Genomic DNA, 12,718 nt, shown 5'->3' with positions numbered 1-12,718 from the left:
GAGAAGTCAGGATGGATGAGATTAAGTTTGAAAGCTGCTCTTATTTCCTCCTGATGAAAATCGTGAGTCAAAACTTCAAGATGGCCTCGATGATTGCCAGTTAGTATCATCCTCATTGTCACTTTGTTTCTGTGTTATTGTTTTCCTCTCAGCTGGTAAAGATCTATACAAAAGCTGGGAATAGTTTCAATCGTCTCGCAGAAATCATTAAGCAATGATCAACCGCCTGATCCTTAAAGTAAGAAACCTCGCATCAACCAAGTTGATTTTGTTTTCTTCTTGGCGTGGATAAAGGGACTGAAGCAAGCACGCAGTGGAGAGAAGGGGTAGAGATGGTTCAATAACTCGTCCAGCTTAACGACTGCAAAACAGTTCCAAAGGAAGTATCTATTTTTTTTCAAACCCCTGAAAAATAAATAAAAGACCGTTATCTCGCAGAAATGGCTTATTAACTGCTAGATGAAGTATCATCTTTAATGGAGCTGTTTCAAAGGAACAAATAAAATCACTAATCCCATCGTAAAAGAATACACAAAAAATGTTATTTAACCCTACCGCTGACTCACTGAGTGCGGTAAGAGGCTTGTTCTAATGCATGTCATTGTAACGGGTCATTGACAAGGTCATGCAGTGACTTCCTCCTTCACCGTCATCATTTTCCCCCGTCAAGTTCCTTAGTTTTATCGCTTGCACTTTTCCCGGTCCGCCAAACAAGACGGGCCAAATAAAGCGGCCAAAAGCGTCGGCGTGACGCGCAATTGATAGTTGATTGTGACACGTAACGAGCTCCTCGAGGTTTGTGGTGAGATTCTTTAATTATGAGTGGCGGGAAGTTCTCACTGAACTCTCCCGGGGATGAGGTTACGCGAACGAACGGGCTCTAGACACGCATGCGTAATTGCTTATTTTATGCTTGCTGCAAAACTTACCTAATCATATTCTTTTACGTTTGCATGTATGTATTTGTACCTCCATCACCCACCACTCCCCACCCCCAAGGACTTTGACATCCCCCCTTTCCTACTTGTTCAAGTGCAAACAATTCTGCAATTATTACGCCACACGCATAAAACCACAAAATCCTATAAAATAACATATGACACCATCCCTCACTAAGGTCTTGTGAGTATTTGTCTTCGACCGGTTCCCTGAAATTTTGATTGTTTAATCTAATACTCAGCGACTGATTCATCAATTTCTTCCTTTAGTAATTTTAATTCTTTGTCACCTATTCTTTTTTTTTATTGTTAACATCGACTTTATATGTATTGATACATTCGGGAATGGAAATAAGAAAATAATTATCTTAAAAGAAATCCTCAAATATCGTCCTGCTGAATGTCCAGGAATCAAACTTTAACTTGTTGTCCCTGTGAATGAAACTACGTCATTATCGAAATACATTTTTCTAATCTAAAGCATCCTACTGTCATGCCTACATGGTTGCCCAAATGATTGGCTTTAATTTCATGGGTCGGTCTGTAGGGACGCCTGTGGATGTCATTGATTATGTCTTAAATTGATTTCTTCTGCAATGTATTTTGACTAAAACTGTGATTTTAAAAAGAAAAAAAAATGTACTGTTGAAGTAGTACGGGACAATAGATTTCTTACCAATTTCTCACTTCTATGTTTTTATTTTAAATAATGTAGACAGTTATCAGATGTTCATGCGTGAATGTGCCTGTGGGTTAATAAGAACAGCGTTAACTAATAACGACTAAGCTTCAACGGACCAAGTTCATGAGGTTCATGTGCAGTCCCATGTATTCATTTCTATGTTCTTAGTCTCGAGTGTTAGATAGTCCACTGTCACCACGTTCCAATATAAAATTATATGCAATCGTTATAAAATTGTATTAATGCTGATGTCATATTGCTGCACAGATATTCCTGTGTACGCATGGATTCCTTTGTTAAAAGAAGAAATCCAGTGCATACGAAACATTCACAGGGACTACCTTTAGCAGAATTATCAATGACAAATTGTACATGCAGACTATCTAACCGATACCAATCTCTACACCATTAGAACGAGCCGGGTTTTTGGTTACAGTACTTTGTCACCAATACTTCTCAACACTCTGTCATTAGATTACAAAACATGCATTAAAATGATGTGACATTTCATGTTCAAAGTTTGCTTTGACAAATACCAGGTACGTAAACTCATCCAGACTACACTAAAGACTTGAATTCTGAATTTTTACATAATTTCCACGGTATTGCGATATTGTGACTGCCCCTGTAATAGCGCGGAAAACATGAAATGAAAAGTGACAATGCAGCAATTTACTGTGTTTTATTTCTAAATGATTTGTTAATTTTGTTTTGACACATGATTTTCCTTAAGAACGTTATTTAACCAAATTTCGTGTCATTGCATTTGACATTGCAGAAATGAATTGAAATTGATATTGAAATTGAAATCGGAATTGAAAATGAAATGGTAAAAACTATGCCGGCATATTAGTTTCACAACTGTCCCTCAGACCTGTACCCACCCCCCCCCCCCCCGCGGGGGAGCTGGGGGGGGGGGGGGGGAGAAATTTAAACAATTGTGTATATGCATGATAACTTAGCATATACATCGCATCTTCCTAATTAATCAAGGATTGCTGAGTTGCAACATTACACAACGTACCATTGATTTGATGAAGCAGATCCAATTTGTCTATATTCTATTAATGATTCAGTACAGGAAAGATAAGATCTGTGGGCAGGAAAACCTGTGGGTGTCGATCTCGCTTAAAGTGAAAAAAACAAACAAACAAACAAACAGTTATTGTAGTTACTTGTTACTGTCAGACTGCTAATAATTTATGCCAAACTTCGAAAAAAAAATACAGTCCTCTCCCCCTCTTCTTTTTCACTAGAGATAATACTCTGAGTGGACTTTAACATAAAGTGCATTTGCAAAGTAAAGAAACAATCCAAAGAAGACGAATTCTGATCAATTTCAATCACTTGTTTCAATCACAGGTATATCGTCGGCGTTTTCACGAACTGACGCTATTTCGATTTTGGTCAAAATTTTCAAAATCGAGATATTGGTACCAAATGAAAGTGCTTTCAAAACTCTACCGAATCCCAAAATTTTAGATCACAAAATTAATTATTCTTAATTTTATCAAAGAAAGAAAAAAACGACGGTACTCGAAATATCGAGAAATTGAGAAAAAGGAGTTTCACGAACCGACGCACGAAAGATACGCCGGTTCGTAAAACCCGAATTGCTACGGTGAAGAGCAATGCGGGTTTCACGAACTGTCGCAGTTGCGTTACTTTGAGCTTTGTTCAACTTACTGGCCTAGAATTAGGTTTTGGCCCTAATCCAGATCTCAGAGTGAGAACCAAACCTTCTGAAAGATGAATGACGGCCTAAGCCAGCCCACTGTCCACGAGTGAAGTGAATGGTAAGCTATAATCCTATTAAAATCATGCTCAAAATAACAGTTTCAGTTGGACTACCATAACCATTAATTGCGGTAGTGTGTAGTCCCATGTATTCAATCGCGTGATGCTCATGAAGCCTAGTCTGTAAACGCCATACAATTTCAAATTAGATCCCAAATCATATTATTTATTGTTTCTTTTCAACTTATGTCGTTACTTCTGAGACTACTGAGTACTGTAGTCGTAACGTCTGTGTGCAAGACATGCAGATTGCAAGATTTCAAAGTCTCGAAGACACTATTTAAAGCCTTGACTTTTGAGTTGAAAATGAAATCATGAGATTGACAAAGTAGGCGTAAGTTTACTAAACAAAAAAAAAAAAAAGTCTAACAGTAAAACTCAAAGGAAGAGTAAAGAATAAAGTTAGACATGTTAGACTTTTACTTTCAAGTCTAACTATTAAGTCTAAGTTAAGACTTTACTTGTAATACCGGTACCAGTTACTAAAACTAAGATCAGCTGAAGTCTAAGACCAAGTCAAATTAACACAGTTCAGAGCCATACCGGTACACGGTAGTCTAGCTCTAGATCTACATCTAGACTAGTGGTAATAGTAGGTAGAGTCCACCCATTTTTTCCCCCAATCTTTACTGGTCCATTCCTGAAAAAGTTACTGGTCAGTGTCCAACAGTGATTTTTCCTGGTCAGGGACCGTCGGACCAGTGCCAGTGTGCAGCGTTGGTGTAGATGTCATCTATGACAGTATGTGGTCTAGTGATACTACCTAAACACTACGAGTACTCTACAGGTTAGGTGGCTTTCCTGTACAGTGCAGTGTTAAAGTATACTTGTGAATTCAGCCCTAGTACCGTACTGTGTGTAGTGTATGTCTGACGTTAGTTCGAGTGGAGTACCTAAGCACAGCGGTGGGGCTTTTTTCCCCTAAAACTTGTGAATGTGGCCCAACCAAATGGCGTTTATATATTTACGCTTGATTGATAGTGATACAGTGGCGCTGTCGATTTCCACAGCAGCCATACATAATCTTTTGTCCTTTCTTCTTTCCTTATTTCCCTTTGTTCTTTCACACTTTTTATTCTTGGAATCGAAGGACTTCTAAGAAATGTCCCTCGACTGATTTAACCAGGACTCTTGAGTTCTGGTAAACCTAACCTAACCGAGTAACCGTTAACATTTGTTAGGCCTAACATAACAGTAACACTGACTTAGCCCTGTATTGACTTTGTCTTTGGCCGACTTACTGAGATGGCGAGTCTAACTCTTTAACGTTAGTCTAAACGTAGTCGTTCGATCTGTCAGTGTCAGTGTCACCGGCTTTTGTATATGGTGCCATCTCTAACGTACGTTAACAAGTTGATGTTAGTTATCTATGTCAACTTACTGAGTCAGTAATAGTGGTACTGTCATCCTGTTGGATATCGCCGCAATATCATCCGTGACGTGTTAATTTCGTGTCACAAAGACAAAAGTTGCCAAGATCTAATAGTATTAGATGTCTAGATCTAGATGTAGTCTAGATCTATAATATAAATTTTGTGAACCACTGGTAACTTAAAAGTGAAAGGTCTAGACTTCACTTAGTCTATAATTAGACCAGACATTCATGAGGCAAAGGCCTATTTAGTAGATCTATTCTTATTCTATTTTAACGTCAATTCCTACTAACTCGCCACGTGTTATTTCTAAGGCCAAGGACTTCCAGGTTAGTGATTTTTTTTTCATAAATACCAAACAGCAGACGTGTTTCATTTGCATTCTTGTGCAGACTTCATGAAAATATGTGCAGTATCAAAGAAATATGATGCACATGACAATGCCAGTGTTTTATAGGTGAATGGTTAATACCTTTAAAAGCTGAATGATAATGTAGAGTCTAGGTCTAATTAAGATGTTACAGTCTCTGATAAGAAACAGGTTTGATTGTCATAGACTGTTTCCCAAATGCAGGTACATGTAGTAATATTCAGCTATTTCAATGCAATGCCTTGTTTACAAATACATGTAGATTTATATTCATGTGAATGATGATTCAATTTCTACATGAGACATACCAAGTGCTAAACATAATATCTTGCATCAGTAAAATGTGTAAATGAAGAGACAATTTGAATATGCATCAAATACGAACAGCAGCATTTTTTGACATTCTTTGATCCTGCATAGGCCTACCATTTTGTTTTATGTTTAATATAAATAGAGCAAAATAATTTCAACTTCAGTTTTGTTGGCTGATTTTTTTTTCTTCTCAAAATTAAAGTTGTATCTTGTGCCATGATGTTTGATTTTAATCAAAAGTTCTTAATTTCTTTCTTTTCTTTCAGATGACTGGTGCCATGTAGTAGCGAAGAACTGGACTGTCTCAGAAAAGAAAAGGAAAAGTACAGGGTCGTGTATATCACCAACGGATGTGAATACAATGGTAATGTAGAGTCTAGGTCTTATTAAGATGTTAAAGTCTCTGATAATAAACAAGTTTGATTGTCGTAGACTCTTTCCCAGATGCAATTAGTAATATTCAGCTTTTTCAAAGCAATGCCTTGTTTACAAGGACATGCAGATTTATTCATGTGAATAATAATTTAAATTCTACATGAGACTTACTAAGTGCTAGACATAAGATCTTGCATCATTAAAATATGTAAAAGGCGAGACAATTTGAATATGCATCAAAAACAGCAGTATTTTTTTGACATTCTTTGATCCTGTATACCGTTTTGTTTTATGTTTAAATAAATAGAGCAAAATAATTTCAACTACAGTTTAGTTGGCTGATTTCTTTTTCTCAAAATGAAAGTTGTATCTTGTATCATGATGTTTGATTTTAATCGAAAGTTCTTAATTTCTGTCTTTTCTTTCAGATGACTGATGCCATGCAGTAGCGAAGAGCTGGACTGTTTCAGAGAAGAAGAAAAAAGTACAGCATCGTGCTGATCATCAAGGAATGTGAATACAATGGCTTAGGAAAGAAGACAATCTACAGATAGGATAGAAGGGAGAAATTGGGATGAAGGGCGACAACATAAGGACGGTATATCTACAGTGAAATGTGATTGTAAAGTGGAAACATGAAAGGAGATCCTAAGATTGAAGGTGAAAACAATGCATTCCATTCTGTGATGTCATAATTACAATTTTGCTACACTTTAATAACACTACAGAGAGACATTTATATCAAGGAAAGCTTCATGTGGATGTGGAACGTTAGATTTTTTTAAGTGTTCATTGGTATGTATTTCATGATAATAAATCTTGAAGGTTTTGTGTGGTAATCATAACCTTGTGATAAATCTTGATAGATTTCTAAGTGCACATTGGCAATATTTAGATGATGCTGTAATCAGATTAAGTTCTATTCTCCTTTATTCTTTTATTTATTATTTTGTTGTCTTCAACCCACTTTGAATGTGTCACGTATGATTCTTATAAACATGGGAACATGCACTCCATGTAAATGATAGGACTTTTCACAAATTGACATAATTATTCAACCATCACTAGACTGTTCTGTTATAAGATGTTCTTTATCTAACTAAAATTGTAAATTATGATACGTGTATGTTCCCATGCAAACTCACAACAAAATACAGAAATTTGAGTTCTTTTAATAATAATTCATTATGTCTCTAAATTCACGATTAAAGAAAGTGATTGCAATAAGGATGTCAAACATCGTATATTAAAATAATAGATTATTCATTTGTCTCCATCCGTAGTAACGCACGCAACTGCAGTGTGCAGTTTGTAGGCTGCTGTGAAAAAAAAAAATCACAGGCAGCCCAAGCAGGATTCGAACCCACGACCTCTGGATTACTAGACCAGCGTCATAACCACTAGACCACCAGAGTGCCCTGGCGCTACCTTTACACATGAATAATTAAGTATAGAAGGGCTTGGGGGCGCTTCGAAGTTTACTGCTCTTATTAAATATGTACATGTCATTTGCAACTCAACTAAAGATGATTAAACACACTGAAATTCTTACTTTAAATGATATTCATAATCTGTTTTTTTTTTCTTTAATAGCTTGGGATGTACACTTTATACACTGTATCGGTCTACATTTCGCCTACAATATGGAATTCTTTACTTCGAGACGTTTGTTTTTAACAAACAAAAAATTAAGAGTCCTTGAAAGGTGCTGTAAAACAGTGGTGTTTGTTTGTTTGTTTGTTTTTTGGTGGGGGGGGGGGAGGGGAGTCAAATTAGCCTTGGCCCCTCTCCGCCGTCTTTTTTTTTTTTTCCTTTAGCTGCATATTTTTTAGTCATCACATGAAAATTCGTCTGCATCCACCCCGTAGTTTTGCTGATGACCTTTCTTTTTAATTATTTTAGCCACACACAATTTTGGCTGAATTTCCCCAACCCTCTTGTGAATTTGCTAGTACATGTACTAAAACACATTCTCAGAATGTGTTTATAGTACTGGTGGATTAAGGATTCACAGGGAGGGGGGGGGTCGGCCAAAATTTCTCTTTTCTCATAATACAAGCCTTCGGGGCGAAAGGCTGATATTATGGGCTTTCTACACACATTTTTAGATGCTAATTATTGGTTAACATGAGCATGATCATTTATGTTGTGATTAATTTGTTTCCTTATATATGTATGACTTCTATTAGAGACTTAATTGGCTTGGCACTCCTTACATCGACCTATTTTAGACACCCATTTCCCTCTCTCGTGCTTTTTCTCTACTGTCCTGTGAATAGTGTAACTACATGTACATGCAGTACCTCTTCTCTTTTGTATGATATACATCAAGTTTTTATCTGAGCATATGGGTGTTGCAGCACTCTCAAGCTTCATGCATATGCAGCAACATCTTTGAGTGGTCATATACATACATGTAGTTATGCTTGATATATTAATTTGAGGATGTTATTCTTTCTCGTATATGTTCCGTCCGCACTCTATAGATGTAAATGTACGATGTAAGATTTGGTGTGCATGTTCGAACTGTGTTCCTCTTTTTGTGAACACACAAGAACTGATATAATAATGAACTTGAATTACACATATTCTTGAATCTTGATTCCATCTCCATTTGCCATTGGATATGTATTGATTTATGGAGCTCTTCCACAATTGTTATCCTTCCCATTGTCATTACTCATCTCTGAATAATTCAAATTTGATATTCTATTGAGGACCTATGTTTCTTCAATTACATAATGTACCTCTTCAATATATTGCTGCAAAAGGCATAATAAAACATGACCATTATTATATATTTAAAATGAAGCTTGAAATTCTGATAGTGTTGATATTCATGTATTTTTAGGAGTTTATCAGTTTCGAAGAGTGCATGCAGGATGAGTTTATGTCTTTATATGATCAGGTGCAGCTATCATAGAATCTGTTGAGCAGGAAAGAGAAAGATGGAAAATGAGGAATTATGAGTGAATTCGCATGCGAGCCAAATGACAATAATGACACTGATAAAAATTGTGACAAAGTAAATGTCACAAATATGTGGAATAATAAGAAATAAAGAAATTAATATATTATTTCAGAGAAAGAAATAACAGAGTGCATGCATGAGTATGAAAGATGAGTAAATACAAGTAATTATTACTGACTGGCACGTCTTTTTCCCAAGATTTAGCGGTATCCTTCATCTTAGAACAAACATTCATAATTACAGTGTATTATGAAAGAAGTGAACCGAATTTGAATTAAAAATAATGTGAAAAAATGAAAAAGTAAGTTAATTAAGTAAAAAAAAAAAACGGTAAAAAGTAAAAAAATATGAAACACAGTATACCGAATACATGTATTACCATAGATGTCCAAATGCAAAAGTGTTAAATAATAATATATCCACAAAAAAAGGGGGGGGGGCAAAGAAATCTTTGGAACGATCAACCACAGCTATAATAACAATACATGCGTGTACTAAATGAAGATGAAAACAATGACAACACTCTTTTTAGAACAATTAAGAGAAACTGGCTTGTATTATCATCTTAATTATCACTAAATGTATTGTAATCATCACAACAATCATTACATGACAATTAATTTCAATTAATAAGGTTATTGTTGATAAGCAGGTATAGCCCTAATAGTATTTGTATGTAAACACATACGAAAATGAAATAGCGACGGTTCGTAGATACACGCGTATTGCACGTTACCTATTGTACAGGCCCTACAGCGCGGGTCTCACGAACCGGCGTAATACAACTTACGTCGGTTCGTGGGACCCGCGCTTAAGTACATAACCTATGGTGCGCGCAAGAAACGATGGATTTACGAACCGACGCAGTGAGTTTGAAGACAGAAATATCGTAAATTTTTTGAATTCACACTAAAATTACACTATGGATAGGAAGAATAACTTCCACTCTCATCACCCTGTCAAAATTTTCACACACAAGACAGGAAAAGTCATTGAAAACGTTGTCTAAAACTTGTGAGATCTTTAAACGCGATTTTCTCAGAACTGCATTTTCGCTCAAAAACGAAATAGCGTCGGTTCGTGGTAATGCCGACGATATGTGTACAAATGAAGTGATGACGTCATGTTGATGATTATTAGGTAACCACATTATGACAGCGTGGTTGACTGCTTTTTGATATTTTCATTGTCGTAACTTTCTCTAGATTTTGTCAGATTTCACATGTATCTGCCGAGTTTCACTTTGTTGTCACCGATGGAAATTCTGACTATCTACGATTTTCGTTTCACATCTTTTATTAAAAAAATACAGATAAATAGATACATGAGTGAGTGAAAAGTAGGTCGGTATAGGTTAACAAATGAATGAATGAATGGATAAATAAGTCAGTTTAATAGCATAAAGTAAATTAATAAACAACAGTACAGGTGGAAGCTGTAACGGTTAAGTTGATAGGAATTTGTAAGGATAGTAATTCTTATGAAAGAAACACACACTCACTTTACATGGACATTTCGTCAATTTGGAGGATGACTGAATATTGCTGTCCCATTGCTGGTGTTTTCGTTGTGTTCGGCACAGTGAAGGGCGAGTGCTGTAGGTAGACGCATGCACACATGCACGAACACATACAGACATACGTACGTACGTACAAAACCAACAAAAGCAGTTGAGAGCAACATAATACATTAAAGTATCTAACTGTATTTCTGGTCTGTTTGACTTAAGGCACACGATAGTGTAGGCACTACCATGATGGACTAGATTGATAGATTGATAAATGATGATAACTTAATGATCCAGTTCTTCCTTTTTACCCATGTCCATGTAAAGTGAGTGTGTGTTTCTTTCATAAGAATGACTATCCTTACAAATTCCCACTGTGTCATTTGCAGCTATGTATGTGGTGTACGTCACATACCTTCTACGATTTCGCAATTCACATAAGTCCTATAGGACGCAGCGACACTCAGATTATCACTTTACCAACTGAACTCATGTCGAAACCATTTCTTTGCCTTGATTCCATCCACACTTAAACAGAAATGAAGAAAACCTACTCGAAAGTCAGAATGATAACTCATTCTGATATTGGACACGTGGTGTCATTCTCACAAAAGTATCAATCATGATTAAGCTGTGATTGTTGCCATATAAAAGACATTTGTTGTTAAACGATATGAGCATTTCCTCTTGGAATTATTATCATTTCACTATCGAAGGAACTTATGCCATTGAATCTATACGAAATATACTATGACAGACGATATTACAGCAGGTGATACTGAAATATTTCTCTTTTTTCGGTTTAAAAATGTTGGGTAATTCAAACAAAAATCATTCAAAATACGTTTATCCCCGATGAGCGAATCAGAAGACTAGGGCATGTACTTTCAAGTGTGAATTGGTATCAGGGTTATCGAGTCGCCCGTCTTTCGGCAACCTTGTGACCTGCGCGCTGTGACGAAGGGGCGAAGCGATAGTGGGGACCACGGCAACGCCACGGTGCCGAATTGGCAAACGCGTCCGAATTAAGTCCAATAAACGTTGGACCAGCTAAAAACAAAAGCGTAATATGTATACCCGTTGGGCTTCGCGGCCAGACGACCGTCGAGGCCCAGATCTGCCGAATCGAATTTGGCGGGATGTACAGGTTTTGGAAGAGACGCATTTCCACTCACACATACACACATACACACTCACGCACGCAGCACGCATGCAGTGCGGCATCGCACAGTTTTTTCCGTATGTAACGGCCAAGGGATACACGTACGTATACATCGAAGATGACTTTCTTGGACTATGCTGCACGAGTTGATAGGAGCGCGCATTCCAAGGTTACATTATCACTCGAGTTTACGTCTTCAACTTATTTCATATATATATATATATATATATATATATATATATATATATCGGGTCGAAGTACAATAATTACATCTCATACTTCCATTACTGCTCAGGTAAACCATACCGCATGAATGTTTGGCTGGAAGAATGACATCTTTTATATACGTTCACTTTAAAACGGGAACTACTAATGTGTGGTCTTTCAAAAAAAAAAAAATAAAAGTAAGTACCCGGTATAGGTGGTACAGAAAAAAATTACTACATTTTACATAATTTTAGTATTTCGCAATCCCACAAAATGATACATCCTACCATAATTCAGTGAGATCACTGTTAATTCCTCTACCCTGAATAGCTCTAAATTAACATGTCTTTCCATTTATTGTTAATCTATTGTATACGTAATTTTAGTCATGTTTGAATGTACCGATGGTACGTCTTATTGTTTTCTAAAATTGGGAGAAATCGTTCATAGCAGAAACTGAACAGATTTGAATGCCAAATTTCTTGCTACCAAAACTTGAGTAATATTATATGGGACACACTTCTTTAGCCGACAACGTGCAGTCATCTATTTATTGCTTTGGATTGTTTTGGTTTTATCTATGTATTTCTTTATTCTACGGGTAACAAATGGGGGGAAAAAAAGGTATGCAAGGAAAGTAATGGACGCAAATCACAATGTGATTTAATTTCATTACAATGCTTTCCCCAATATGAAATATATATAAGCACACTGAAAAAGTAGAGTCATTGTATACTGTAATGATACGGAGACAATGAAGAAGATTCAGTACAAGGGACCGCCATCATAAGCAGAGCTTGACTTGGATGGGATCCCATCTTGTACATTCACATTACTATACCATGCAAATATTCCTGCGGGAAATGCGACAAATTGTGAGATAGTACTCCTTTGTACCTCCCTCTTCTCTTTTCTGAATCAGAGTGTTCAACTTGAAATAGATAATTATGCCATTACTTATTTATACCATAATTTTTACTACAAATATATATATATATATATATATATATATATATATATATAT

General features: G+C 36.3%; 1 long non-coding RNA gene across 1 annotated transcript; it reads left to right on the top strand.

Moving 5' to 3' along the window:
• The first annotated feature begins 3,072 nt into the window (after positions 1–3,072).
• On the top strand, positions 3,073–8,883 carry LOC140228943 (uncharacterized). The gene is made up of 3 exons (XR_011901257.1): positions 3,073–3,416; positions 5,739–5,836; positions 6,276–8,883. It is a non-coding gene; the product is annotated as an uncharacterized lncRNA (long non-coding RNA).
• The last annotated feature ends 3,835 nt before the right edge of the window (positions 8,884–12,718 follow it).

Source organism: Diadema setosum, chromosome 1 (genome assembly GCF_964275005.1).
Source record: "Diadema setosum chromosome 1, eeDiaSeto1, whole genome shotgun sequence".
NCBI lineage: Eukaryota > Metazoa > Echinodermata > Echinoidea > Diadematoida > Diadematidae > Diadema > Diadema setosum.
This window is presented reverse-complemented; position numbering and strand designations above follow the sequence as displayed.